This window comes from Ornithorhynchus anatinus, chromosome 5, assembly GCF_004115215.2.
Source record: "Ornithorhynchus anatinus isolate Pmale09 chromosome 5, mOrnAna1.pri.v4, whole genome shotgun sequence".
Classification (NCBI taxonomy): Eukaryota; Metazoa; Chordata; class Mammalia; order Monotremata; family Ornithorhynchidae; genus Ornithorhynchus; species Ornithorhynchus anatinus.
In genome coordinates, this window is record NC_041732.1 from 87,639,534 (window position 1) to 87,664,823 (window position 25,290).

The 25,290-nt window shown below is 42.2% G+C and overlaps 1 non-coding gene across 1 annotated transcript; it reads left to right on the forward strand.

The window, feature by feature from the left end:
- The first annotated feature begins 14,599 nt into the window (after positions 1–14,599).
- LOC114812467 lies at positions 14,600–14,737 on the forward strand. Its single transcript, XR_003760120.1, has one exon. It is a non-coding gene; the product is annotated as a small nucleolar RNA SNORA7 (small nucleolar RNA).
- The last annotated feature ends 10,553 nt before the right edge of the window (positions 14,738–25,290 follow it).

Below are 25,290 nucleotides of genomic sequence, written 5' to 3' on the forward strand. Positions count from 1 at the left end.
GAAATGTACATTTCATTAACAAAATAAATAGGGCAATGGAAATGTTCTTGTCTGTCCGTCTCCCCCGATTAGACTGTAAGCCCGTCAAACGGCAGGGACTGTCTCTATCTGTTGCCGACTTGTTCATCCCAAGCGCTTAGTACAGTGCTCTGCACATAGTAAGCGCTCAATAAATACTATTGAATGAATGAATGAATGAAATATATACAGTTGAGCGGACGAGTACAGTGCTGAGGGGATGGGAAGGGAGAGGGGGAGGAGCAGAGGGAAAGGGGGAAAAGAGGGTTTAGCTGCGGAGAGGTGAAGGGGGGGTGGTAGAGGGAGTAGAGGGAGAAGAGGAGCTCAGTCTGGGAAGGCCTCTTGGAGGAGGTGAGTTTTAAGTAGGGTTTTGAAGAGGGGAAGAGAATCAGTTTGGCAGAGGTGAGGAGGGAGGACATTCTGGGACCGCGGGAGGACGTGACCCAGGGGTCGATGGTGGGATAGGCGAGACCGAGGGACGGTGAGGAGGTGGGCGGCAGAGGAGCGGAGCGTGCAGGGTGGGCGGTAGAAAGAGAGAAGGGAGGAGAGGTAGGAAGGGGCAAGGTGATGGAGAGCCTTGAAGCCTAGAGTGAGGAGTTTTTGTTTGGAGTGGAGGTTGATAGGCAACCACTGGAGTTGTTTAAGAAGGGGAGTGACATGCCCACATCGTTTCTGCAGGAAGATGAGCCGGGCAGCGGAGTGAAGAATAGACTGGAGCGGGGCGAGAGAGGAGGAAGGGAGGTCAGAGAGAAGGCTGACAAACTAGTCTAGCCGGGATATTACGAGAGCCTGTAGCAGTAAGCAGTAAGTTTGGTTGGAGAGGAAAGGGCGGATCTTGGCAATATTGTAAAGGTGAAACCGGCAGGTCTTGGTAACGGATAGGATGTGTGGGGTGAACGAGAGAGACGAGTCAAGGATGACACCGAGATTGTGGGCCTGAGAGACGGGAAGGATGGTCGTGCCATCCACGGTGATAGGGAAGTCTGGGAGAGGACCGGGTTTGGGAGGGAAGATGAGGAACTCAGTCTTGTTCATGTTGAGTTTTAGGTGGCGGGCCGACATCCAGGTGGAGACGTCCCGGAGGCAGGAGGAGATGCGAGCCTGAAGGGAGGGGGAGAGGACAGGGGCGGAGATGTAGATCTGTGTGTCATCTGCGTAGAGATGGTAGTCAAAGCCATGAGAGCGAATGAGTTCACCGAGGGAGTGAGTGTAAATGGAGAACAGAAGAGGGCCAAGAACTGACCCTTGAGGAACTCCAACAGTTAAAGGATGGGAGGGGGAGGAGGCTCCAGCGTAGGAGACCGAGAATGATCGGCCAGAGAGGTAAGAGGAGAACCAGGAGAGGACAGAGTCCGTGAAGCCAAGGTGAGATAAGGTATGGAGGAGGAGGGGATGGTCGACAGTGTCAAAGGCAGCAGAGAGGTCAAGGAGGATCAGAATGGAGTAGGAGCCATTGGATTTGGCAAGAAGGAGGTCATGGGTGACCTTAGAGAGAGCAGTCTCGGTAGAGTGGAGGGGACGGAAGCCAGATTGGAGGGGGTCTAGGAGAGAATGGGAGTTAAGGAATTCTAAGCATCGATTGTAGACGACTCGTTCTAGGATTTTGGAAAGGAAGGGTAGTAGGGAGATAGGGCGATAACTGGAGGGGGAAGTGGGGTCAAGAGCGGGTTTTTTTAGGATGGGGGAGACGTGGGCATGTTTGAAGGCAGAGGGGAAGGAGCCCTTGGAGATTGAGTGGTTAAAAATAGAAGTTAAGGAAGGTAGGAGGGCAGGGGCGATGGTTTTAAGAAGGTGAGAGGGAATGGGGTCCGAGGCGCAGGTGGAGGGGGTGGCACTTGCGAGGAGGGAGGAGATCTCCTCTGAGGATACTGCAGGGAAGGATGGGAAAGTAGGGGAGAGGGTTGGTGGGGGGGAGGGGAGAGGCGGAGTGGTGACTTTGGGGAGCTCAGACCTGATCGTGTTGATTTTCGTGAGGAAATAGGTGGCCAGATCATTGGGGGTGAGAGATGGGGGAGGGGGAGGAACAAGGGGCCTAAGGAGAAAGTTAAAGGTCTGGAACAATCGGCGGGGGTGACGGGCATGGGTGTCGATGAGGGAGGAGAAGACGTTTTGCCTGGCGGAGGAGAGGGCAGAGTTAAGGCAGGAAAGGATAAATTTGAAGTGTGTGAGGTCGCTTGGTGCTTGGACTTTCACCAGCAGCGCTCGGCAGCTTGAGCCTAGGAGCGTAGGAGGCGGACAGAGGAGGTGATCCAGGGCTGTGGGTTAGTGGAGCGAGAGCGGCAGAGGGAAAGGGGGGCGAAAGAGTCGAGATGAGTAGAGAGGGTGGAGTTGAGAGCGGAGACCTGATCATCGAGAGTGGGAAGATAGGACAGGGCGGCAAGGTGAGGAGAGATGCTTTTGGAAAGACGGATGGGATCGAGAGAGCGGAGGTCTCTGTGGGGCAGTAGCGAAGATTTGCAGGGGGAGGGAGTGTGAGAGATGAGGCAGTTGAGAAGGTTGTGGTCAGAGAGAGGGATTTCAGAGTTGGTGAGTGAGGAGATAGTGCAGCGGTAGGAGATGACGAGATCGAGGGTGTGACCGAGTCGGTGAGTGGGCGTGGTATGATGGAGAAGGAGGTCGGCAGAGTCGAGGAGGGATAGCAGGCGGGCGGCAGAGGAGTCGTCGGGTACATCCATATGGATGTTGAAATCTCCGAGGATCAGAGTGGGCAGAGAGAAGGAGAGAAGGAAGTTGAGAAAGGGGTCAAGGTGGTTGAAGAAGTCGGAGCTGGGACCGGGAGGGCGGTAGATGACAGTGACAAGTATCTGGAGGGGGTGGTAGAGGCGAATGATATGGACTTTGAAGGAGGGGAAGGAGAGGGAGGGGGGAGGAGGGATAGTGCGGAAGCGGCAACGGGGCGAGAGGAGGAAGCCGACGCCTCCTCCCTTACCGGTGAGTCTGGGGGAGTGGGAGAAGGAGAGGCCTCCGCTGGAGAGAGCGGCGGCGGAGACCGTGTCTTCGGGAGAGAGCCACGTTTCCGAAAGGGCGAGAAGGAGGAGAGAGCGGGAGAGGAAAAGGTCATGGACGAAAGGTAGCTTACCTGTAATAGAGCGGGGGTTCCAGAGGCCACACTTGAAAGTAGCTGTGGGTGCAAGGGGTGGCGGGGAGAGCGGGGGGAAGGAAGGGTTTGGATGGGAAGGAGGTGGCGGGACCCTGGACGGGGAGAGGGGGATGAGGGGTAGCGGTGGGACAGGAGGACTGGGATGGGGCATGGGTGGGGAAGAGAGAAGGGGGGAGGGGGGGAAGAGGGGGTTTGGTGGGGGGAAGAGGAGGGGGAGGGGAAAGAGGGGTAGCGCTGGTAAAGTGGGGTTCTAGGGCGGGGGAGGGGAGGGGGGAGGAGAGAGGAGAGAGTGGGAAAGAGCTGAGCGAGAGAGGGGAAGGGGAAGGGGAGGATAGGAAGGGGCGGGAGGGAGGAGGGGCGGAGGAGGGACATGGTGAGGCCAGAGAGGTGGGTGGCAGCACTGACAACGATAAACAGTAACAAACTAAATCGGTAATATAGCAACATGATACAGTATGATACAATACAGTAGTGTTAAGCGGGCGATGACCAGGGTCGGGGGTAGGCTCGATTAAGGGCCGACCTGATCAAACTCAAAGTCAGGCGGCTGGTGAGGCCAGATAGGTGGGTGGCAGCACTGACGACAATAAACAATAACAAGCAAAATCTCTAATATAGCAACATGGTACAGTAAGACACAATACAATAGTGTTAATAAGCACCTTTCCCCACCAAAGCTATCTGACTCTATTTTATTTCTGATTTGGCTGGTGTATTGAGAAGCTAGTGAAATCCAGTTATGCAACAAGACTTCTAGCTGTGTAGGTCCAACAGCGCCCAAGGCAGCCATTAAGATGTAATCCTGGGGCCCACAGTCCACCCAAAGTGAGAAAATTTGGCCTGTGATCACCAACTGTAAGGCAATATGAAATGTCAGTTGAAAGTAGTTCAACACAGAGCAGCGCACATCACATAAGATATGCTGAAAATAAGAAATGTTTGGTGCTTGTGTACACACCTTTAACCTCAGTTGCTTCCCCCTAACAAATTTATTTTACTATCTTTCCCATTGATTGTAAGCTCCTTGAAGGCAGAGATTGTATGGACTAATTCTATATATTCTCCCAAATGGATATTATGCATGTAATGAATACTATTGATTGTGTAATTGAAATAAAAATAAACACTACCCATATATTTACTCTATAAAAGATAGCATTATTGAATGAGAAGGGAATTCTAACTTCAGAAAAGAAAGGCCTTTAGTTTCCAGTTTTTCTCCTACCTTTGTTTAAGGCTTGATTTCTCAAAGCTTTTTTTGTAATAATTTTGTGCTAGTTCATTCCTGATAAGAGATCCCTATATTTCTCTCTTCTTAAAGTTCCCATATAAATGCTGGGACCTAAACAATTCTTCCATTCTATTTAGTGCCAGTTTCAATGTCATCAAGTAAGTCAGAGGACAGTATGCAATATATTTCTCCTCAAGCAGACCATAATCTTAACTAGTACCCCCAGGAAGGCTGTGTTAAATTGGACCGAAAAAGTGCTGACTGCAAAGCCTTGGGCTAGTATTCCTTTTCTTTTAGTAAATGTTCCGCATTCTATGTTCACCCATAATTCAGCCTGAATTGGGCTTTATGAAAGTCAAAAATGTAGTATTTTCCAGGATAGAAATGGTGCTTTTCATGTTGTGAAACATAAGGGTAAATGAATTTTGAAGGATGGAATAAATGAAGAATTGATTTTCATTTGTCAGATTTCTAGGCCAACTTGAAGATTAGACCTGTCTTCTAATGATCACGCCCCAGTATAATACAGTAATCAGTGATATTATCCAACGTCAACTGTGTCTGTGCAGAGCACTTGTACTAAAAGGTTAAGGGAGTATGGAAGAGTTAAAAGATACAGGAACCCTGCCTTCAAGAAGCTTATACTAAATAAAAAACAGATAGGACAAAGAAGAGAAAGGAAAAGTGGATATGTGGTTGAATAAGTGCATAAATAGGACTGAAATGCTGTTTCCCCAACACATTTCCTGGGCCTTGGATGCAAAATAGAATTGACTGTTTCTGGTGGTTTTGGATATTCATTCACAAAAACCTTTGTTTTCCTGCAGCCCCTCCCATCCCAATGCTCTCACCTCCTCCCAACATTATGCTACCTTCTGGAAACAAACCTCTCAGGGGTGAATGTGCACCCTTTTATATCCTAATACTAAACTTTCATGAATTCCTAGGGATCCAGCATAGACGAAGAAAAGAACACAGGACTGAGTTGTAGCCTGCTAGACCATCTTATGCAAGTCACCTAGTTTCTTTGTATCTCAGTTTCCTCATCTATAAAACAGGGCTAAAAGAACTATTCTCCCACACTCTTTGATGGTGAGCCTCATGTGAAACAGGGACTGTGTCCATTGGATCATTTTTTCTCTATCACAGTGCCATCATTACTTATCCTCTAACTTCCTGCTGACAACTGCTGCTAAGTAGTTCTCAGAAGGTGTCAAAGAGAGGAAGGATAGGAGCCTGTTTCACTGTGACAATTGTTTTTGGTTTTCATTTGTAAAAGTTGTTAATTATCCCCTGAGATATTCCAACTGCTCCCTACAGAAAAAATAATAATAAACACTGTTATACTATCTACCATGCAGATCAAATCCTGAAATCATTATTGAAAACATGTAGCCCTAATGAATAAAGTGTTTGTTATAAGAAATAATAGAATGAGTTTCTAAGGAATAAGTCTATCTTTTATTTAATCTTAGTTTTTAATAAAAGGTGTACATATATTTTACACCTTTAGAATTTAGAATTTAGGGAAATTATAAGAAATTCCCTAAAGATATAATTACTTTAATAAATAACCTTTATTGAAAAGGGTTGGTGGAATTTTTCTTCAGGGTACATTGCATTTGAGGTATAATTTAATGGAATTAATTAAATCCCCAGGTTCAGCCATTTTCCCTTATTCACTAACTGAGTCATTTGCTGGCCAAACTCAAATCAAATTGATTGTAAATCAGAATCAATTTGTCTGCCAGTGAAATCAGGAAGATTTGTAATTAATTGAGAATCTTAGATTTTATTTATCTTGGTTAAAGGACAGCAGGACCATGATGAACCAAACTGGCAAAACCACAAATCTCTAGAAACTTTGTGAGAAAAAAATCTCATCAAAGTTTCCAATTCCAGGGATGTGAATTTTATCTTTCTCTACAGTTCTCTGACCCACAGTGACCTCAGTAGGAAGAAGTGATAAATGCTGCACCCAGAAGACATAAGTATCAAATAATTGTACATATGCCTGGCACAGAGGGGGAATAATATTGTGCTAGTCAATTTAAAATGTTTTCATTGTGTTTTCTTTAAGCAACACAGTCAATCTTCAATGAATCAAGGGTCAAATATTCCATTTGTGGAAAATCCACGTTTTCTGTTTCCCCTCACTTAACTCGTTAATGCCTTATTTGCCAAGACACTGTAGCTCACTCTCTTCATTCTTCTGAAATGACTCAACTCCCTGAGCTTTGTACCCATCTCTTTCACCGCCAGCCTCCTGCTCATATCCTCCCTCAAACCTGGCACCTTCTCCCCATAATATTTAATAGATCACAACTCTCCTTGCCTTGGAAGGCCTCCTGGAGGAGATGGGGTTTTATTAGTTGCTGACTAATTTCTAACCTCAACACTCTACAAAATCCCCAATTGACACTTCAGCCCTTCCACAGTAATGAAACATTTAAATACCACCCACCATAGTACTTGAGGGCAGGACCCATGCATTAATTTCTATTGCACTTTCCCAAATATTTAATCTAGCGCTCTGCACATACCACTAATTGATTATTTCTCCATCAGAGAGTATAGGCGGAGATAAGAAAAAGACACATTGACATCTTCGTATTTACCGAGAACCTACTTTGACCCCAAACAAGGAAATCTGGGGATATTGTCAGTCCACCAGCATTGCATTTTTCTCACATCATGTCATATCTAGGTAGGACAACTGTGAAGAATGAATGAACCCAAGTCAGTGCTCAGTGCATGTTGATGTGGGGCAACTACAAATAGAAAGATAGAAGAACATAAAGGCACTCTGAAGCAAAACCTCTTAGTTTGTGAGTCCACTCTTATACTGAGAATCTCCTGAGAGACAGTACCATGTCTAATTCCCACCCCGGGTATTCTCTCCCAGAGCCTAATGCAGCGATCCGCACACAATGAGCACTTTATAAATGCTTTACTATTATTGCTACTCTAATGGAATGTCATAATTGCGGCCAGTGGAGAAATTGTAGTAGAGCAGGGCAATCACTGGTTTTTTTTATTATTAAGTGCTTTCTTTGTGCAAAACAATGTACTAAATGCTTAGGGCAGCTTGTCATGCAGCATTTAGAATCTAGGTGATAGATTTGGAAGCAAAACCTAGGGCAGATCATAATTCCAAGAGGGATATATGAAAGCCAGACCAGGAATTGTGAGTAGCAAAAGGAGCTGTGCAGCATGAGGTCAAAAATCACTCTATGCAGACAAAGGCATTGTCAGTAAAAAAAAAAAATAAAAAATTGCCCTTATCTGCTACATCTGCACACACAAGACTATGCTGATTCTCTGTGAAAAGCACAGGTCAAAATGTTAAAATGATTTACAAGAGAGGAGAAAGGCCAGTTCTCTAACTTGGAAAAATTTACAATTGAATATATCTGAACATATGTATTCATTCATTCATTCATGTTCAAATGTATTAATTTGTAAATTTTTCCAATATATCTGATGGTTCCAATACATACATTAGTTTGTAGTTGCGGGCAAAGTTTTTGAGGGATAGGAGAAGGTTGAAATAGGAAGAAAATCAAAAGGGAAACAGAAGAAAAAGTGGGTACAGGAAGAATACCCCAGAATTATGGGGTACACAAAGTACAAATCCCAGAATACTGTATGGAACTTTATTAAGTAGGAACCCAGCAACTTAGGTCAAACAGGCTAGAGCAAGACTTTTCTGGGGTGTCAGTGTACGATAGATTAACATTTATCTAGGACAGAGCCATTCGTGGGACATTCACCTAATTACCTTTGAAAATCTGGATCTGTGCTGGATAAACTGGGATGTGTGGTCAACCTATTTATTCCATATATTCAAATTCCCAATTGCATAGATTGAATAGATTTTATTGAAAACTAAGATAAACAATATGTACCCAATGCACTATGTTCATTGAAGAGCAATTGTAGTTCATGCAGGATCAAGCTAAAGATTAAGTTTTTTATTATAATATCTGTATCTATAATTTTGGATGAACCTTAGTCTGATTGCCCCAAGGATACTCAAGGTTAGGAAATTATAAATATCAGGAGCTTTATTACTATTTAATGTATCTCATTTCCTAATATTCTTACTATTGTCATTTATGTGTAATTCTTTTACTGTCTTCGATTGATTGTACGTATACAATTTATGTGTAGTTGTCTTCCCCATTGGTTTGTAAGGTCCTTGAAGGCCAGGATAATATTTTATTTCTGTTTTTGCATTTTTTCAGAAAATTTTGCCTAGTGGAGAGCTCTGCATAAAATAGCCTCTAAGTAAATACTATTGAATAAATGACTTAAGGCACATATGCATGCAAGAATGAATTAATGGAGTATGGAGAAGGAGGTTGGGGATGTAAAGGCTATTTATTGTCCATTTTTGAAATCCTTCTAATTCCATTAAGATAATAACTATCTAGATTTCTAGTTTTTTAGTATCTTCGGTACACTGCTCTGCACAAAGAAAATGGTTAGTACCATAGGTTGATTAATTTTATCAGTTCCCAGGGTGATAGAGACTCTAAAAAATGGTATACTTATGATAGTATTTAAAAATATATTACTTGTCAAATGGTAGCCAACAATGGCTTTGGATCATATCACTAATTGTTCATTGTTTAGAAGCCCCATATTGGCATTTATTCATGAAGGTTCTAATTGTGCCAAAGTGGCTATAATGGATTACTCATTCCTCATGACTCAGCATCCTTTCTTTCAAGAAATTTTAATTCATTTCATGATTCCTTCAACTGGAGTGAATGGGAAGATTGACTATTTGTAGTCCCGAAACACATCCAAGGACATACATGGTGAAATATTATTATTGTTTGACTGTGACATATTTCTTTCCTATATCCAATGCCTTACCACTTCAGTGGTTAAAATTACAGAAAAAAAGCTATTTTAAAATTATGAGTCCTTCCTCCATTTCTCAGTGACAATCATTATTATTAAGAAATTTCTACCTGGCCTTAGGAAACAAAGGAGATTTAGGGATTTCTTCCATGAGGAAATAAGTGAATTAAAGTCAGTTCTGTAAGAGCCAACCCAGAATTCCCTATTCTTTTTTGTCTTTTTCCTTTCTTTTTATTTTTTTCCAGTAAATAGGAAGATATAGGGAATATAATGAAGTCTGTTTAGATGTCAAGCACGTGATGGATGGACAATGAAGATGGGAAGAGCGGTTTAGGGAAAATATGTACGCCATTATACCCAATTATGAAGCTACCCATCAACCTATTTAGAACACTAATTACCCAGTACCTGGGCAGAGCACATCTGGGTCTTAGGAGCATGCCAAAAGACAGACAAGCAGAACTTCTAGTCCTCCCTGAGGAGAGATTCTCCTAGCACAATTATCTATCACCCTGCTATAGAAGCAGCAGAGGAAACACTCTCACTGGTTGTCAGCAAGCTCTTCCCTTCTGCTTTTCTTATCCAGCTCACATCAAAAAGCAATGGATTTCGAGGAAATATATGCCCTAACCTGTCAGTAGACTGGAATGGTTGATATTTTAAATATATGTCACTCATGGAAGGGCCTTAGAATGAGTAATCTGTAATTGGCACCCCACTCTCTTTGGTCCCCCGCTTTGGGGAGGCATAATAAAAAAGATGAGCAAAATTGTGCAAAAAGAGATGTGCTCTGAAATGGATGAAACATATCCAGGAAATAAACTTTCAAACCTCTCTCTCTTCAGTTGAAGTTGGAGGAAGGGGGATTTTTAGACTTGAACTATGAAGAGAGCTGTGGTCTTTCAGATTTGGGAACAGAAGAAGTTCCTAGCCAGAGAAGAGAGTATGAGAGAGGATCTGGAGGTGAGAGAGATGATAGTGAGGTACAGCTAGGAAGTTGGCTTGGGAAGAATGAAGAGAGAAAATTGGAGAAGAATGAGTCAAGAGAGCAGATAGATAAGCACCTTGGCATAGTGGATAGAGCATAGGCCTGGGAGTCAGAAGGTTATGGGTTTTAATCCTGGCTCTGCCACTTGTCTGCTGTGTGACCTTGGGTAAGTCACTTTACTTCTTGGGCCTCAGTTCCCTTATCTGTAAAATGGTTTGAGACTATGAGCCCCTCATGGGACAGGGATTGTATTCAACCTGATCTGTTTGTATCTTCCCCAGCACTTAGTACAGTGCCTGGCACATAGTAAGTGCTTAACAAATGCCATAATTATGATCATTAAATAAGGTGGGTCTTTGTGGTGCAGACCCTTAAAGCCAATTGTGAGGATTTCTTTATTTATGTAAAGGGACCCAGCAAACCAAGGGGAGGGTTTTGAGAGGTAGAGAGATGTGGACTGAGTGACACTTCAAGAAGATGATCCATATAGCTGCCTATAGTGTAGATTGGAATGGGGAAGAGGTGGAAAGAACATCTAGGAGATTGTAACTTTTTCTCATGGAGGTTGATTTTCCTGGAGAAGTGAGAAGCCCAAGAAATCATCAAAAGTTATAGCTTGCTATTGATACTGTTCTATTGTTAAATTTTCCAACTACTAATACTTGTGGTATTTGTAAGCTTTTACTTTATGCCAAGCATTATACTGAGCTCCCGGATGGATACCGGATAATCAGGTTTTAGGAGGGTCTCACAGTCTAAGTAGGAGGGAGCACAGGTATTGAATCCCCAATTTGCAGATGAGGGAACTGAAACACAGAGAGGTTAAGTGACTTGCCCAAGGTCACACAATAGGTAAGTGGCAAAGCCGGGCTTGGAATCCAGGACTTCTGACTCCAAGGCCCATGTTATTTCCATTAGGTCACAGTGCTTTCCACTAGGACATACTGTGTCTGTTTACTGTTATATTGTAACAAGTGCTTAGGACAATCACTGCACACAGTAAGCACTCAATAAATACAACTGAATGAATGAGATGCAGGAGCTGATCAAAACTGGTGTCTACGCTCTGACCTCATTTATAACCTTCTTAGCGCTCATGTATATATATCTATATATATAGATAGATAGATATCTATATATATATATATGTCTCTTTGATTCTATTTATCTTGATGATGTTGTCTTCTTTTGTTTTGTTCTCTTTTGCTCTGCTGTCTGTATCTCCCATTTATAATAATGTTGGTATTTGTTAAGCACTTACTATGTGCAGAGCGCTGTTCTAAACGCTGGGGTAGCTACAGGGTAATCAAGTTGTCCCACGTGAGGCTCACAGTCTTAATCCCCATTTTACAGGTAAAATGTAACTGAGGTAACTGAGGCACAGAGAAGTTAAGTGACTTGTCCACAGTCACACAGCTGACAAGTGGCAGACCCAGGATTCGAACCCATGACTTCTGACTCCCAAGCCAGTGCTCTTTCTACTGAGCCGCACTGCTTCTCTGTTCACAGTTTACACTGTGAGCCTGTCATTGGGCAGGGATTGTCTCTATCTGTTGCCGAATTGTACATTCCAAGCACTTAGTACAGTGCTCTGCACATAGTAAGCGCTCAATAAATACTATTGAATAAATGAATGAATGCTTCTCTATTAATACTCATAATAATAATAATGGTAATAGATATTTACTTTATGTTTAGCATGCTGCTAAGCTCTGGGGTAGGTATAAAATAATCAACTCAGGCACACTCCCTATCCAACTTGGGGCCCACAATTTAAAGAAAGAAGAGCAGATATCTTATTTCCATTCTACAGATGAAGAAACTGAGGCAAAGAGCGGTTGAGTTCACACATTGGGACAATAGCAAAACAAAGGTCTCCTGACTCCCAGGACTATGATCTGCCATTAAACCAGGCAACCTTTCTGCCTTTTTTTCAGGCATGATAAGAAAACAGTATGGCCTAGGAGATAGAACATGGGCCTGGGAGTCAGAAGGATCTAGGTTTTAATTCCAGCTTCACCACGTCTCTGCTGTAGGACCTTGGGCAAATCACTTCATTTCTTTGTGCCTCAGCTAATTCAACTGAAAAATGGGAATTAAGAATGTGAGTCCAAATTGGGATAGGGAAGGTGCCTTACCTGATTAGCTTGTATCTACCCTGCTGCTCAGAACAGTGCTTGACACAAAGTAGGTGCTTAACAAATACTGTCATCATCATCAACATTGGCAGTTTGTGGCAGTCCTTCCCACCTGCTCCCTCTAGCAGCGTGGCTTAGTGGAAAGAGCACGGGCTTGGAAGTCAGAGAGTGTGGGTTCTAATCACAGCTCTGCCACTTGTCTGCTGTGTGACCTTAGGCAAGCCATTTAACTTCTCTATGCCTCAGTTGCCTCATCTGTAAAATGGGGATTAAGAGTGAGAGCCCCATGTGGGACAACATGATTACCTTGTATCTATCCCAGTGCTTAGAACAGTGCTTGGCACATAGTAAGCGCTTAACAAATACCATTATTATTATTATTATTAGAGTCTCCTGTGATACTCTAATGTCACTGTGTTTGAATCAATGTCTACGGATTCTTTCCCAGGACTTAGCTCAGACCTCCTGCTCCTGGTGAAATGGGATTAGTAATATATATCTTCTATCGCATATTGGCAATAAAATCAATCAATCAAAACTCTGTGCAGAACAGTGAACTTTCTGAGGGAGGGAGTTTGAGGGAGTACATTAGAATCTGTAGACATGACCCCTGCTCTCGAGGAGCAAAGGAAATAAAAAGTGTTTGGGAAGAAAATGTTTACTTCAGAACATATTCACTGGCTAATTAGTTATCTAGGAGATGTCAGCTGGGAGACCACAGAAGCAGACAGACCAACCTAAGGTGTATTCAAGAGAGGTTTTGAGAAGAGGCAGCAGTCATACCTGTGGCAAAGCTGCATTAGAGCATGGTGATATTCAGGAGACGTGAGCTGATTTGTTGTGAGTTGTTGTTTTCAAGCAAACTTCTAAGATTTCATCAACAGCAGAAGTCTACATCTACATCTGAGCTTTGTGGTCCAGGTTGACAGAATGATTGTAATTCACCATCACTGGAAGCTAATTGTTATTTGTAGAATGTATTTGTTTTTGTTATTTGTTTACATGACAGTGGTTAGAGCACAAGCCTGGGAGTCAAAAGGTCATGGGTTCTAGTCCCAGCTCCATCACTTGTCTGCTGTGTGATCCTGGCCAAGTCACTTCACTTCTCTGTGCCTCCGTTACCTCATCTGTAAAATGGGGATTGAAACTGTGAACCCTACATAGGACATAGACTGAGTCCAATCTGATTTACTTCTATCTACCCCAGTGCTTAGCACAATGTCTGACATATAATAAGTGATTTACAAATACCATAATTGATTAGTATCAAATATTGCAATAAAACCAATCTAAAGTGTAGCAAAAATGTGTCTTTCATAATATGAATGATATGAATTGATATTAGCATAAATAGGCCCCAAATCTGTGGCCTATTCATATCATGTATTAATAGATGAGTTTAAACCTGCACAAAATAGACACTATATTTGATTTATTATTGGATCAATTATATTTCTAATGATTGTTCATTGCATTTTAATTGGAAAGATTAAAGTGTGGTTCCATAGTATCAAAATAGAAACAAGACAGCAGCAAAGAATGAAGAGCGAGCAACCTATCTACCGCTTTAAAACACAAGCTTTAGGTAATCTTTTTATGTCCTTTTTTGTAACATTTTTCTTGGGGCACTTTTGTTCCACTTTAATAATAATAATAATAATGATATTTGTTATATTTGTTAAGCACGTACTATGTGCCAAGCACTGTTCTAAACACTGGAGTAGTAATAGTAATAATTATGGCTTTTGTTAAGCCCTTACTATGTGCCAAACACTGTTCTGAGCACTGGGATAGATACGAGATAATCAGGTTGTCCCACTTAGGGCTAATAGGCTCCCCATTTTACAGATGAGGTAACTGAGGCACAGAGAAGTGAAGTGACTTGCCCAAAGTCACACAGCTGACAAGTGGGGGAGCTAGGATTAGAATCCACAACCTCTGACTCCCAATGCAGGCTCTTTCCACTGAGCCACGCTGCTTCTCTAGGTAAATAGGGACCTGCTTCTTTCAAAAAATCATTTTCATATGCTACCTCAGGGAGCAAGTTCACTGATTCTCAGATTCCCCCTTTTAGACTGTGAGACCATTGTTGTGCAGTGATTTTCTCTATCTGTTGCCGAATTGTACATTCCAAGCACTTAGTAAAGTGCTCTGCACACAGTAAGCACTCAATAAATATGATTGAATGAATGAGTGAATGCCCCACAGCTTTCAATTCAGACTAAGACTTTAAGAAGCCATAGTGTGTTTGACCCCTCTCAGGGTCGCACCTGGAGAGGTTCCAGTCCTCTACCAGTCTTGGCTACGGGAGGGAGAATCAAGCAGAGGGCTACCCATTCCATTCCTAGCTTGGCCAGTGGCTAGCAAACAGAAGGCAATCTGCTACAAGTCAAAACTCAGCCATTCTGGACAGCAGCGGCAGGGGAGAGAGTCGAGGGCAGAGACTCGACTTTATTACGTGGAAGGCAGCAGTGGTAAACAACTTCCAGGTTTTTACCAAGAAAACTCTATGGATCCACTACTAGAATGATTGCAGATGAGGAATGGGGTGTTCTGGGAAAGATGTGTCCATGGTGTCTCTATGGGTTGGAAACAACTCGATGGCATAACTCAAACATAAGTGTGTTTGAAATGGACTAAGCGCTTGGAAGAATATAGTATAACATAGTTGGTAGACATGTTCCCTGACCACAATGAGCTTACACTCTAGAAGTGTAGAAAGAACCAGAGCTTGGTGACAAGGTGACCGTGGTCCCAGGAGTGACCATGGTCCCAGTGGCAACCAGGTCGAGAGCTTGTAGGGGAAGCAGCCCGGAGCAGCGAGTCATAGGCAGGAACTTGTCAAATCAAAAGAGAAAAATTTGCCATTCAGAGACAACCCAACAACACTTTCCTAGTCGTGGAGGAAGAAACCAGGAGAGGTGCAGTTTGGCACTAGAAATAGGCACAGCCACTACAGGAACAGACAGAAAGGCCTAAGGGAGCACAGTAAGAAAGACCTAGAAGAGAGATGTGTGCCAAGAGAGAGAACTACAGTCAGTGAAAAAATGAAGAAATCTGTAATTTTATTTATTTGTATTGATGTCATTCATTTTGTATTGCTATCTGTCTCCTCCCCTCTAGACTGTGAGCTTGTTGTCAGGGATTGTCATTCTTTATTGTTGTACTGTACTTTTCCAGCACTTAGAGAAGCAGCGTGGTTGAGTTGGAAAGAGCACGGGCTTGAGATCAGAGTTCATGGGTTCAAATCCCGGTCCAGCCGCTTGTCAGCTGTGTGACTTTGGGCAAGTCACTTCACTTCTCTGTGCCTCAGTTACCTCATCTGTAAAATGGGGATGAAGTCTGTGAGCCCCACATGGGACAACCTGATCACTTTGCATCTTCCCCAGCACTTAGAACAGTGCTTTACACATAGTAAGCACTTAATAAATGCCATAATAATTATTATTACTTAATACACTGCTCTGCACACAGTAAGTGCTTAATAAATATGAATGAATGAATGAATAAATAAATTTAGAATGTAATAGTTTACTTAGTCTTTGGTTCCAGTGTTACTAAGGGTAAGCTCATTAGAAGTTTTTACCTTGTGACTTTTGATGGTCCTGTCTCAAAACACTGTCCCCTGGGACCAAGTCTCAGCATTGGGAGGGGATGTAGTGGGTGGGATGGGGAGAAGGTGAAAAAAGGGCAGTAATGTCAGAGTTGTATTCAACCAGTTGGTCAAGGGGATGACCTTGCTTCCAGATTGACTATACTCATTCAGCTCTCTCCCTCCTACCTACCCTCACTCCTCTGTTATTACAACCCAGCTCACATATTTCACTCTTCTAATGCCATCCTACTTAGCAGTGTGTCCTGTTGGAAAGAGCATAAACTCGGGAGTCAGAGGACCTGGTTCTAATCCCTGCTATGCCACTTATCTGCTGTGTGACCTCGGGCAAGTCACTTAGCTTCTCTGTGCCTGAGTTCCCTCATCTGCCAAAAGGGGACTCAATACTTGTTCTCCCTCCTATTTAGACTGTGAGCACCATGTGGGACATGGACTGTGTCCATCCTGATTGTCTCTTATCTGCCCCAGTGCTTAGTACAGTACTGGCAGATAGTAAGTTTGTAACAAAAAACACAGTTATTACTATTGTGCCTCATTCTCATTTCTCTCACCATCAGCTCCTCTTTCCTGTCTTCCTTGTTTCCTGAAACTCCCTCCCACTTCATATCCTATATTTTCCCCATCTTCAAAACTTTACTAAAATCCTATCTGATGGAGGAAGTCTTCCTTGACTAATCTCTCAATTCCACACCAAATCTCCCTCCCTTCTATGTCACCTGTGCACTTAAATTCATATCCCCTAAACACTTAGGTCCTCACCTCCACCTAGACTTGTAGCACCGATGTACATCTGTTGCTTCTCCTAAATGGAATTAATTTCAATGTCTGTCTTTCCCTGCAGATTGTAAATTCATTAAAGGCAGAGATTGAGTCTATCAACTCTTTTGCACTCTCCCAAGTGCTTAACACAGTGTTCTGCACAGAGCAAGTACCCAATAAATGCTATTGGTTGATTGATTGAATGATTGATTGGTAATTCTGTCCCCCTGGTTTGCATAATTTCCTTTCCATTTCCTATACAGCAGCTTTTGGGGGATCTTGCTATCATCCATTTTCCTCACATCTGGGAGTACTGGGTCAGGGCTGGTAGATTGACTGCATTCTAGAAACTCATTGTTGGAAATCCTGTCCTGTCATTGGATGTAGAACCTTTAAAAGTCCCCCCAGGGATGTTAGTGAAACAATTTCAGGAGCTGGATGTCTCTTTTAAAGTAGAACCATGTTTGAACCCAGCTTTGACATTACAACAGCCATACCCAAAGGTAAAAAATGTTGTCCCTGATCTTAAAGATTTTACAAGAGACAAGCAGACTTTCACTGCCACCCTACAAAAAAGAAGAGCCTATTCCTGAAAGTTAAAATTTGTAAGTAAGGAAATATTCAAATAAATGCACAACAAACAAATACACCCATGAATACTTTAAAAAAAAAAAAAACTGTACTTATTAAGGCCTTATTTTGTGCCAAGCCCCGTACTAAGCACTGGAGTAGATTCAAGATAATCAGGGTGAACACAGTCACTGTTCCTTATGGAGATCACAGTCTACATGGGAGGAAGTAGGACTTAATCCCCATTCTACAGATGAGATAACTACAGCACAGAAAAGTTGGGATTTGTCCAGGGTCACACAGCAGACAAGTGACAGAACCAGGATTAGAACCCAGATCCCCTGACTCGTGGGTCTGTGCTTTTGCCTCTAGGCCATGCTACTTCCCTAAGGTGTTTGATGAGGATGTTATGACCAAGATGGTGGGGATTAACCTGGGAAGGCCTCTTGGAGGCGATGTCTTAATAAGAGGGCTGTAAATGTGAGGAAGGATGTGGTTTGGCTATTTGAGGTAGGAGGGAGGAAGCTCTTATTCTAACCAACAAATTTTAGGGAATAACAATATATTTCTTTGCTTACTGATTTGTCTCTAGAAAGATGGGGGTGCTGATCCACACAGAAAATGAAAACCAGCAAGAGCTAGAGTAAGGATAATATGCGAGGTGGAACTTCGAAATTTTCCAGGTATGAAGAAATACCTGACAGGAATATCTGGCAAAGTCATTTGCAGAGGAGCTCATTGATCATAATCACCATATTTACATCCTGCGATGGAACTAATGAATATTTTAAAATCAATAATCAGTAGACATGTCACTTGATGCAAATTAGCAAGTAGGAAGCTCCACCAAAATAATTCTACGTCAGAAAGATCCAAAATAGCATGGCTATGATTGATTTTAATTGCCTTTCATTACTTGTTAGTTTATTTTAAATATACAGAGTGAGTGGAATGAGATAAGGATTGGACTTCAGAGTAAAATCTCCTGCCCAGATTAGCTGATAAGGAGAAACTGAAGTTGAAACAGGGATGCTGCTTTGAATTAATCATGGTAATAATAATAATAATGATGATGAGGGTATTTGTTATATACTATTCTAAGCACTGGATTAGATACAAGATAATCAGATTGGACACAGTCCCTGCCCTACATGAGGTTCACAGTCTTAATCTCCATTTTCCAGATGAGGTAACTGAGTTTCAGAGAAGTTAAGTGACTCGCCCAAGGTCACTCAGGAGAGAAGTGGAAGAGCCGAGCTCTGAGTTGTGGAGATGAAGCCTGGTGATTTCCAAATATGTCCTACTAATGCTTCTCTTCCTTCCCAGAGCTCAGCAGGTTCTATTCAAGTGAAACAAAGACAGAAGCTGATAACCAAAAAAAAAAAAAATAATAAAAATGCTTATTACCCAGACACCTGACTGCCTGTGATTCCTGCAAAGACTTGTCGGGTTTTGGTCCTGAGGAGAAAAATATTTTAAATTGAAATCAATATTCAGTGATCCCTCTTTTTGTCTGTTGCTCACCTTTCATTTAGTTTGAAAGCCTGCAGGGAAAGCTAGATTTATTTTGGTTCCTTTTCCTTTTCTCTGAAACTCGAGAATTGATTCACTCCCATTGTTAACTTGAAACTCTGGCATTTGATTCTCAAAGAAAAACAAAACAAAACAAAAAACCCTTGAGTTTTATGTTTCCACCTGGAATTTGTTACTCAAATAGCCACTGATACACCAAAAAAGTAAAACTCTATAAGTACTTGAATAAGGGACTCAAATTTATTTTAGAAACTAGTTCCTGTCACCCATCGTGAGGAGATGAGTTAGAGGATCAGCATGACAAGAGGGAGAGACCAGAGTCAGAATGGCTGAGCCATGCAAAGTTTATTCCACATGGTGAATTGAAGTTCCTTCTCAGGAGGGCTATACTTATTTAGTTATTTCTAGTTATTCACACATGACAAATTGAACTTCCCTCTTGGAAGGAATGCACTTATTTTTAGTTTGGCATCCTGCAGCCTACCATGCCCAGTGTTCATTCAGACTGAGTTATTTGCACATGATGAAGCACCTCGCTCCTGCCCCATGAACACTTTCCACTTGGGAAGAATACACTTAGGTGGTTCCACATATGGGGCCAAACACCTCTCTCCCAACCCTACGAGTGCATCACGGGACTCTCATCTGTCCCAAGGCCCCTCAGTTGGTGCACTGGTTCCAGAGACAGAGAGGGCACCCCCCACTCTGAGCAGAGGCAACACACAGCTGACCGCTGCAAGTCTGTATCTGCTGCCCAGATTGCGCAGAGCAGCCAGAGAGCTAAGAGTAGAACCAGGAGAGAACAGTGTCACTGAAGTCGAGGTTGGATAATGTTTCAAGGAGAAGGGGGTGGTTCACAGTGTCGAAGGCAGCTGAGAGGCCAAGGAGGAATTGGAATGCCTTTGGATTTGGCAAGGAGTCATTTGTGACTTTTCATTCATTCATTCAATAGTATTTATTCAGTGCTTACTATGTGCAGACCACTGTACTAAGCACTTAGAAATGTACAAATTAAAGTTTAAGTGGAGTAAGGGGGATGGAAACCAGATTGGAGGAGGTTAAGAAGAGAATTGGAGAAGAGGAATTTGAGACATCTGGTGTAAACAATTGGCTCAAGCTGGGGGGAGGCAGTGGGGAAGAAGCCATTGGAGAGCAAACATTTGAACATGGAGGTCTGGGAGGGAAGGGATGGGGCAAGTATTTTGATAAGGTGTAAAGGGCTGGGGTTGGAGGTGCATGTGGAGGGGGTGAATTTTGAGAGAAGGCAGGAGATCTCTCCTTGAGATACTCCTGGGAAGGGTGGGAGAGTTGAAGAAGGAGAAGATTAATAAAGTTCTTACGAAGGAGCAGATTAAGATCTTACCTAGTGCAGTACAAAAGAATTGGTAAATACAATTCCTGCCTTCAAAGACATTACAGTCTAGTGGGGAAGACAGACCTCAAAATAAATTACATGGAAGGCAAGCATTAGAATATAAGGCTATGTACCTCAGGGCTGTGGAGGTGAGGGCGGGGTGAGCATAAAAGTGTTTAATGAGTACAGGTGTAATGCATGGGCGACACAGAAGGGAGGGAGAATATGGTCGGAAGACAGGATTTAAGAGGTTTGGAAGGAAATTGGTTTTTGCATAATGCATTTAATGAATTAAAAACACATTCAACAATGCTATTACTGTTTTTTTTTATCAGGCTGTTAAAGATCCCTGCTATCAGTAATATTAGTGCCACAACCCTGTGAAGGTAGGCAGTTAAAAATCTCTGACCAGCACAGATGCTTGAGCCATATTTCATTTCCCAAATCCTCAAATGCACCCTCTCCAGCTCCCCTCTTCCCCTCCAAAGAACTTACTGTTCTTTTTCTATAGGAAACCTGAATACTGTGTCCATATTAATTCTCCAGACTGAATCAAAGCATCATGGGACTTCAATGTTCAATCACATCTATATTTATTTGAATGCTGCTTTTCTATCTCAATCCACAGAACAATTCCAAGCTATTTAAAGACATGTTAAGCTCACCTTGACATACCAATTTATAAATTGGATACAATATGAAACAACAGCAAAATGCATTTTTCTTATCCTACAGGTGGAATCGTAATATATCAGATATGGTTACAAGGAAAGCCTCATTGTACTTATTTTTTGTTTGTTTGTTTTAATCCCAGCTACCTTTTCATTTTAATTTGTTTTCAATTCCATTATAACAAACTCAGTATAAGGGAAGATTTCTTTGAGTTTCATAGTTCATTACACTATAATGTAATGGTACCCAATATGCATGATCATTAAGTGAATCATACAAGTTTGTCTTTTTTTTTTTTTTAAGTAGTGGCTGTTAGTGACTATTTCCCACACTCCCATCCAGCGGCGCTAGAGATCAGACCAAGTGTAATAGGACTGTAGCCTGACTCTGCCCAATTTACAGAATCCTCAGTCAGCCAGAAGAGAACTTTCTACTTTGTAAAATAATCCTGCATAAAATGAAGCAACTAAGAAGAAATGTACAATATCACATATTTAAAGATTTGTGAGGATGGGATTAAAATATATTGAAGTTAGGGTGGCTGGATAAAATGAGAAAAAACTCAGTTTCACAGCTCTCTTTACTTCAGGACTCAACTTGTTTACCACACTACCATACTCCTAATAATCCATATTTTGGCACTGCTAAGCACTGGGACAGATACAAGGTAATGGAAGCAGTCATGGTCCCTGTCTCACACGCTACTCACAATTTATTTTATTCTCATTTTTCAGATGAGGAAGCTGAGGCACAGAAAGATTAAGTAGCTTGCCGAAGAACACACACTGTAGGCCAGTGATGGGGCTAAAACTAGAACCTGGGTCAACTGACATTAGTCCCATGCTTTTTACATGAAATCACACTGCCTCCCATAATAATAATCATAATGGTATTTGTTAAGTGCTTACTACATGCTAAGGGCTGCCCTAAATCTTGGAGATAATCAGGTCAGACTCAGTCTGAGTAGGAGGGAGAACAAGTATTCAATCCCCATTTTACAGATGATGAAACTAAGACAAGGGAACTTAAGTTATTTGCCTAAGGTCACATGATAGGCAAATGTTGGATCCAGATTAGAACCCAGGTCCTCTGACTCTCAAACTCATGTTCTTTCCACTAGGCCATGTTACTTCCCATCAGTTTCTAATGGGATGGAGACTTTCCATTCTATGGCAGTGGACCCAGATTGTGAAGTAGAATTGGATATATTCCAGTCTCTCCATTCATCTGGAGCCCCATGCAGTCGAGCAGGTATAGAGTGCCCTTAAAGAGTTTCAAGTGGGATTTTCAGCTTTCCAGAATTTCATTGGGAATGTCTGGATATGGTCTGAAGATAAGGATGTCCAAAATGGTGGTGCCCACATTCATCTGAAATGTCCATAAATAGGAGTTAATATAAGCACCAAACACAAGACACTTATTTGACCAAGGTTGGGGCGTGTCGATATGGTCTTTCAGGGTCTTCAAAGAAATAAGTGATTTTCCCCACTAAAAATCATTTCTAGGGCAAAATATAAAGCTTTCTCTATTTCCAGTTCAAGCATTGCTTCTATGTAGGTTGCCCAGCATGACATTCTCTAGCAGAAAAGAGCAGAACAATGAAGCTGCTGTCTATTCTATAGAATGAATGGAACTGTTATCGAAAATAACATACCTTTCACTTTAATGAAAAATTCCAGGCTTAAAAGAAGGTGCTAGGTGAACTGTGTAACAGCTTAGCACCAGCACCTCCATGTACCTCAACTTCTATGTCCTAACGTAGTTGTTTAGCAGACACCATCTGTTAATGTTCACCTTATTATGACTGCACTGAAAAATGAATTGGTAAATGTGAGCATTTGTTGGGTAGGGATTGTCTTTATTTCTTGTTGAATTGTACTTGCCAAGTGCTTAGTACAGTGCTCTGCACACAGTAAGCACTCAATAAATAAGATTGAATGAATGAATCATATCATCATCATTTATATTTTGCTCTTCAATAGGCCCCCAACACCAGATATTTAAACAGTTTATAATCTAGCGTCACTTAACCTTTTGCTTGCATTAGATCTTGAAGGTATTGAGCCCGTGTAAGGGAGGCCTAGACACTTAGGTCTTCAAGGAACTACCTACTCTGCAAAGTGAGATTCTAGAGAGAAAATATGTTTTCTTCCCCACTCTTCTGGAGCCTAGTGTACAGTCGGCTTAGTGCCAATAGGCTAAATAATCAATCAATCAATGGTATGCATTGAGAACTTATTGTTTACAGAGCACTTGATGTGACATGAGCTTTTGACCATCCAACCGTAAGTCCTATCCTCGTCACCTTATTCATTTTCTTGATCAATCCATGGAATTATTAAATGTTCTGTGTGTGCAATGCACTGAACTAAGAAATTGGGAGAGTGCAGTACAATGTGTTGTAAGGCATGACCCCTCCAACAAGGTGTTTGCCGTCTAGAGTTGGAGTCAGACAATGACACAAGTTTCAGTCAGGGCAGAGTGTGAGGATACATGCATCAGAATGAGGTGAATATCAAATGCTTCTGAAGCACAGGTCTAAGAGCATAGATTATGCTGAAGACAGTCCGAGTAGGGAAAAAGGGCTTAATTGGGGAAAACCTCCAGGAAGGAATTTGATTTTAGGAAGCTCTGAAGATGGGAAAAGTGGTGATCTGTCAAATATGAAGGAGGAAGGAATTGCAGGCCAGAGGGGGGATGTTGGCAAGGGTAGGTGTGGAGATATAGATGAGATCGAGTAACAGACAGTGAGTAGATAGGTATTAGAGGAGGGATCCTTAAGGTTCCATGTTGAGGAAAAGTAGGCAACAACAAATGCAGTTTGGAGGCAGAGGATCTGGTTTCTAATCCTGCGTCTGCCACTTGTCTGCTGTGTAACCTTGTTCACAATATGTTCTCAATGCATACCATTGATTGACTGATTATTTAGCATACTGGCACTATACAGACTGTGCACTAGGACCTAGAAGAGTGGGGAGGGAAACATTTTCTTTCTAGAATCTCACTTTTCAGAGTAGGTAGTTACTTGAAGACCTTGAAAATTGGGTAAGTCACTTATCTCTAACTCAGTTACCTCACCTGTAAATTGGGGATTGACTGTAAGCCCCATGTAGTACATGGACTATGTCCCACCGATTATCATGTATCAAACCCAGCACTTAATTCAGGGTCCAGACAGGGAGTAAGTGCTTTGCAAACACCATTAGGAAAAAAAAAAATAAAAATAATGAGTCACTGGGCCTCATTTTCATCACTTCTCTGCCAAACTCTTGTTCACACTCCCCTTTCTGCCTGGAGCTCCTTTCACCCTTCACATCCAGCTACTGCTCTCCCAACCTTCCAAACTTCTAAATCCACATCTCCAGGTGGCCTACCCTGATAAATCTCTCACCTTCCTCATTTCCCTATTCCTCCATGCACTGCCACTCCACTACTTCCGCATCATCTAATCACTCAGGTTCATAACTTTTAATTCTGTTGCCTCCCCATCTGTAATACCTTTAAGTTTCTATTTCCCCTGTTAAATTGTAAACTCTTTAAGGGCCGGGATGAATATGTCTACTAAGTCTATTGTATTCTTCCAAGCACCAAATAGGTACTCAATAAAGTAGGAGGGTGTGTGTAGTGGAAAGGCTTGGGAGTCAAAAGACACGGGTTCTAATTCTGCCTCCACCATTTGTCTTCTGTGTGACCTTGGGCAAGTCACAACTCCTCTGTGCCTCAGTTTCCTCATCTGTAAAATGGAGATTAAGATCATGAGCCCCATCTGGGACAAACTGATTACCTTATACCTACCCCAGTGCTTGTACTCTGTGCTTGGCACATAGTAACCACTTAACATTATTATTATTATTGTTATTAAAGAATCACTAGTAGAATATTTTTATATTGCAAAGTTCCAAGGCTATTTTCTTCAACAAGATGCATACTAAATATGGGTTCATTTTAGGATTAATTTCTTTGGGTTTTTTATGATATTTGTTAAGCACTTACTACATGTCCACCATTGTTACAAGCCGTGGGGTAGATACAAAGGAATCCAGTCGGACACAGTTCCTGTTACACATGGGGCTCATAGTCTTAATCCCCATTTTACAGATAAGGTAACTGAGGCACAGAGAAGTGTAATGACTTGCTCCAGGTCACACAGCAGGCAAGTGGCAGATCCGGAACTAGAACCCAGGTCCTTCTGACTTCCAGGTACTTGCTCTATCCACTAGACTACATTGCTTCCCATGGTTTCAACTCATGCTTTCTCAGAGTTATTTATTAGACAACAGAAAGAAACAAAGAAGGCAGAGTTGTTAGTAATCATCGCAGGTTGAAATGGATATAACATCGAAAGGGATTTTGTCTAAGATGATAATTCCCAAATCTGTCGAAGACTCCAGGGACATAGTGTTCATCAACATAGCTTCTTCCACATCCTTTCCAGCTACAGT